Genomic DNA, 6,211 nt, shown 5'->3' on the forward strand with positions numbered 1-6,211 from the left:
GGTGAGAGCTCTGAGATGCGTGTTCCACACTGTCTCCCATGTCTCCAGTCGCCTGCAGAGGCGACTTGCTGGATAACACACCTTTTGTCGGCCGCCTCTCCCCCCTGCCTCACTGCTTCCTGCCCCCGTGTGCTGTTTCCCGGCATCGCCTTCCAAATAAATGACTTGCCCTTGAATCCTCATCTCGGGGTCTGCTGTTAGGAGAATCCAGACTGAGCCCCCTCTGTCCTGGCGTCAGCCTCCCTCACAGGAGTGCAGAGACAATAAGACACTTTCCCTGGTGCCTGTCATTACCGAGTGCTTGGGAGTGAGGGCATACTAGGCTGGTCCACCTGGCCGGTGGGTGTCTTCTGCACCAGGCTGCAGAGGGCACCCACCGGCCAGGTGGACCAGTGACAACCAGATAAAGCAGGGGGGCAAAAGAAGACCTGAAATTTCTCAAGAGACCCAACACATAAAAATGTAGCCCTCGTCTCAAGTATCCCTTTTTTTAAAAAAATAAATTTATTTTATTTATTTGTTTTTTTTGTTTGTTTTTTGGCTGTGTTGGGTCTTCGTTGCTGTGCATGGGCCTTCCCTAGTTGCGGCGAGAGGGGGCTCCTCTTTGTTGTGGTGCGTGGGCTTCTCATTGTTGTGGCTTCTCCTGTTGCAGACCAAGGGCTCTAGGCACACGGAATTCAGTAGCTGTGGCACGTGGGCTCAGCAGTTGTGACTCACGGGCTCTAGAGCAGAGGCTCAGTAGTTGTGGCGCACGGGCTTAGCTGCTTCGCAGCACGTGGGATCTTCCAGGGCCAGGGATAGAACCCGGGTCCCCTGCATTGCAGGCAGATTCTTAACCACTGTGCCACCAGGGAAGCCCCACAAATATCCCTATTTTCAAAGGGCAAAGATTAGACTGTTCTCCCCCTTCACCATATGCCCCACCTAACCTCGGGTGTCAGCTTCCATCCTTTCAGAATGTCTCCTCTGTTGAAGTTATTCAAACCTGATCTTGATTCACAGACACACACACTTTCTGAGTTATACACATACACAGTGGGTTATGAGGCTCTGGGATGAGAGAAAGGGGAAATAGATATATTCCCAGTCAGTCGTGTTCTGGTAAATGTTCTCCAAAAGAGCAAAAAAAAAAAAAAGCAAAAAAGCTGGCTGTAGTACCTGCTGATATCCATGGTGTAATATTCCCACCATGGCTGATTTCAAGCTAGAAATGTGACATCAACCTCCTGGCAGAACTCCTACAAATTTAAGCATTGGTCTTGTGAGCTATACAAGCTGGCTCACACCCCACTGGCTAGAACTAGTACATGGCCACACCTAACTACAAAGGATGCTGGGAAATGTAGTCTAGCTGTGTGCGCAGGAAGAAGAGAGAACACGGATTTGGTGAGCATCCGCTGTCTCTACCACAGTCACATTTTTGAGCTTTCATGTGTCAGGTACTGTCCTCAACCAGTTTATATGGACAGATGAATTAACATCTTTTACAGATGAGAACTGAAACTTTCAGACACTGACTTTTGTCTTACTGGTGAGCCTTAAGCAGGAATGGACTCTTCCAGATACAGGAGGGAAAAGCAGACATCCACCAACACAGCTCTGCATCAGCGGCTGTGAAGTAGGGTACGAGCAGTTTGTTAATAATATGACGTACTGACGTATGCACAGTATCTCTTCTTCTTAAAAAATATAAATTAGTATACTTATTCCTCCCATATCATTCCCCAACATTTTGCCTCAGCCTCTCTGAATCCCCAAGAAAAGAGTCAGGGTGCAAACACTGTCCTCGGGTTTGCCCACAAACTCAGAGTCTCCCTGTGGGAGCATTTGTGCTGGTGAATTTCAGCCATGTGGAATGTCAAGGCTGAAAACCACTTTTGGAACCACTTCTCTAAAGATTACAATGCTCCTTCTATCTACAGCTGTATTTTTATTCCCCTTCAGACATGGCTATGAGATGCGCCTTTTGGAGACTTTTTCTACAAAATCACTTCAAGTTCTTACATTTAAAAGAGAGAGAGAATCTATTAAGCAAATCCAGAAATCCTGAAATTTAATCTCATTTCTATTCTCTCTCAACACTGAACACCAAAAGAACTTTCCAGTCAGTAGGGCATTTTTCCCTTTGATGTGGCGTGTTCAGTAAAGCCATGGGCATGGATTTCCTGAGCCGTTGGTCTCTGCAGCATTTAGAACTTGCCACGCTTCTTTGTAGGTTCAGCTGGATCAAAGATACACCAGGGCACAGAGTCTTCAGACTCCACTTTCAGATTCATTCTTTGCAAGTTCAGGATCTCTCAACCCAGCAGCCCTTCTCAGGCCGTGAAACACCAAGCCAATTACCATTTTCTTTTGACACGGAGTGTTTTTTGTGACACTTTACACAATGACAGATGGGTCTCTTCTGAGGAGACGCTCTGTGTCTTCAGAAAACTCTGCCAGGATTATTTTCTTGATTTATTCTAAAAGGTCACAACTAAAAAATGGGTTTTCAGCACTTATCTATTCTTCAAAAATATGTAATGGTTATCATCTATATACAAGAATTAGAACTGACACTGAAGAAAGATCTTGGAGACATCACTCCTTAACCTTGAGAAACTCACAGATTTGACCAAGAAGGCCAATCTCAATTTTTCACCTTCAGAATTCCCACTTTCAGAATCAATACCCTATGTATCTTAGTTCTGGGCTGAAAAATCAAACAAAACTGCAAGTGATCACATCTGCTTCTAGAGACTGTGCTTTGGAACTTAAAATTAAGCTACTACAGAAAGCGAGGGCCGCTCTTGTTAACTCTTAAGAGTCCAACTTGAATGTCAAAGTGCAGACTTGAAACCGTCATGAGCTCACATGGCCCCACTCATCTTGGAAACAGCATGTGCTTTTCAGTTCCACTCTCTAGATCCAGTAATTGCAAAAACAAAACCCAAATCAGATGATGTGATTTCACCCAACAAGAGTCCTTTCTCGGAGTCTGTAATCACTGTTTATACTTTCCCATGTCAGTCTGTGCGAGTCCCCCTCTCTGCTTTTCTTCTCCCGTTGGCAGCTGGTGCTGTGAACGTTCGGTTGAAACAAACATTCTTTGCCGGGGCATGAATGTCTGTCCCCTCGCTCTGGGCGACCAGTACACAGCCCTGAATTATGTATGTCTTGGTGCAATTTTCAAATTGGGAATGGCGATGCTTTGGAGGGGGAAGCTCTGAAAGGGACTGAGGGTGAGGCTGGATTCTTCCACCCCTCTGTGCCACACTGAGGTGTCCCTTCCCCTTGACAAGCCTCGACTAACGATGCCTATTGTGGAGCTCGCGTTACAATATGACTTCTGGGGTCTTTGAAGTCCCAGCTGCAGGAGCAAAAGCACTGTAGTGATTAGGGGGCCGCCCTCTCTGGGAAGGAGATGGCTGCACAGCTGAATATGAAATGCAATTAAAAAGAGGCACCTGGGCTGAAATCGAAGCAAAGAATGTGACTCTGGCTCTAAGTAGAAGGGGGCTCGTGTAATCACGCAACAATGTTCATCTCTACCAAGTGCTTGATTCAGAAGACCCCCAAAACTTTAAAAAACAAAAAGGAAACAAAACAAAAGACTTGCCAGCACAACAAAGGAATGCAGGAATTCTTGCTAACACCTTCAGGGCCGCCCAGGTAACATTAAGTTAGCAGAGGCTCATCCCGGGACAATAAGATCTTTTTTTCTTTTCACTGCCCTGGTATTTTCATACTTCCCCAAACGCCCATGGATTCTTACTTTTTCCATCCCTTCTCACACTCATTCTGCCCCGCTACACCCAGGCTAATTTCCCAGAGGCAGTGCCTGTTCCAGGTGTGTGTGTGTGTGTGTGTCTGCGCGTGCCTGTGTGTACGTGTGTGTTCTGGTTTTAGCATCTTACCTCCATCACAACTCTCCCATCACTTTAGACCTGTGGTTCTCAAACCTGACCTGCATCTGAATCAGCTATTAAAACTCAGATGGCTGGGCTCTGTCCCCGGACTTTCCAATTCTCTAGGTCCAGCCTCGGGCAGAAAATTTGCATTTCTAACAAACTGCTGGAGGATCTTGATGCTGCTGGGTCCAGGGACCACACTTTGAGGACAACTGCGTTAGACCAACCAGTTCAACTCAGAGACTAACATAAGCGATGGTGAGTTGTCATGCTGAAGAAAACGTTCCTGGACTTAAAGTCACCAAGAAGAGCCAAGTTTGAGCTCTGGTCAGACCACCAATGAGCTATGCCAACTTGGGTAGGGCTTTTCAATCTCAACCACACTCCAGAATCCCCCAGCAGCCTTTTACCAAGTTAATGCCAAGCCCCACCCAAGATGGACTGAATCAGAATCTTGGGGTAATTCCCCTGTGTTTTCACCTCTCTGAGCCTCAGCTTTGTCTTCTAAACGATGGGTATAATAATTTTTACCCCACAGGACCACTGAGGGGAATAAACACAAATATTAAAACCCCTTCATAGACATACAGATGGCCAATAGGCACATGAAAGATGCTCAACATCGCCAATTATTAGAAAAATGCAAATCAAAACTACAATGAGGTGGGACTTCCCTGGCGGTCCAGCGGTTAAGACTTCGCCTTCCAGTGCAGGGGGTTTGATCCCTGGTTGGGGAACTAAGATCTCACATGCCTCGGGGCCAAAAAACCAAAAACATAAAAAAAAAAAACATAAAACAGAAGCAATATTGTAACAAACTCAATAAAGACTTTAAAAAATGGTCCACATCAAAAAAAAATCTTTGAAAAAAACCAGGAACATTTATCTTTAAAAAAAAAAAACAAAAACTACAAGGAGGTACCACCTCACACAGGTCAGAATGGCCATCATCAAAAAGTCTACAAACAAGGATTTCCCTAGTGGCACAGTGGTTAAGAATCCACCTGCCAGTGCAGGGGACACGGGTTCGAGCCCTGGTCCGGGAAGATCCCACATGCCGCGGAGCAACTAAGCCCGTGTGCCACAACTACTGAGCCTGCGCTCTAGAGCCCGCGAGCCACAACTACTGAAGCCCGTGCACCTAGAGCCCGTGCTCCACAACAAGAGAAGCCACCACAATGAGAATCCAACGCACCGCAACTAGAGAAAGCCCACGCACAGCAATGAAGACCCAACGCAGCCAAAAAAAAAAAAAAAAAGTCTACAAACAATAAATGCTGGAGAGGGTGCAGAGAAAAGGGAACCCTCCTACACTGTTGGTGGGAATGTAAATTGGTGCAGCCACTATGGAACACAGTATGGAGGTTCCTAAAAATATTAAAAATAGAGTTGCCATATGATCCAGCAATGCCACTCCTGGGTATATATCCAGACAAAACTCTAATTTGAAAGGATACATGCACTCCTATGTTCATAGCAGCACTATTTACAATAGCCAGGACATGGAAACAACCTAAATGTCAATCGACAGATGAATGGATAAGGAAGATGTGGGACATATATACAATGGAATACTATCCAGCCATAAAAACGAATGAAATAATACCATTTGCCGCAATATGGATGGACCTAGAGATTATCATACTAAGTGAAGCAAGGCAGAAGGAAAAAGATAAATACCTATGATATCACTTACATGTGGAATCTAAAATAAAAAACACAGAAACGTACCCCCAAAAAACCCCAAAAACCATACAAATGAACTTATCTATGAAACAGAAACAGACTCACAGACATAGAGAACAGACTTGGGGTTGCCAAGGGCGGGGGGTCGGGGAGGGATGGATTGGGAGCTCGGGGTTAGCAGATGTAAGCTATTATATAGAGCATGGATCAACAACAAGGTCCTACTGTAGAGCACGGGGAACCACATTCAATATCCTGTGATAAACCATAATGGAAAAGAATGTGAACAAGAATGTACATATATGCATAACTGAGTCACTGTGCTATAGAGCAGAAATTAACGCAACATTGTAAATCAACTCTGCTTCAATAAAATGAAATTAAAAAAATTAAAAAACAATGTTTTCAACCTTCATAAATGACAAAGCGCCAGTCAAATCTTAGTTTCCCGGGCAGAAAACATTTAACTCTTACCTGAGGTCACCAATATCTCTGCTAATATCTAAGTCAGGACAGATATCTCTGGCACAAGTTAAACTCTTGGAGAAACTTGGAGGAGAGAAAAGCATTTTAACACATTCATCTTACTCCACCAATACACAAGCCTCTCCTTGCTTCTGTTTTGAAAGCATCTC

The sequence above is a fragment of the Delphinapterus leucas genome, chromosome X, assembly GCF_059928025.1.
Source record: "Delphinapterus leucas isolate spDelLeu-1000000601 "Yukka" chromosome X, BTC_Dleu_Yukka2, whole genome shotgun sequence".
Lineage (NCBI taxonomy): Eukaryota > Metazoa > Chordata > Mammalia > Artiodactyla > Monodontidae > Delphinapterus > Delphinapterus leucas.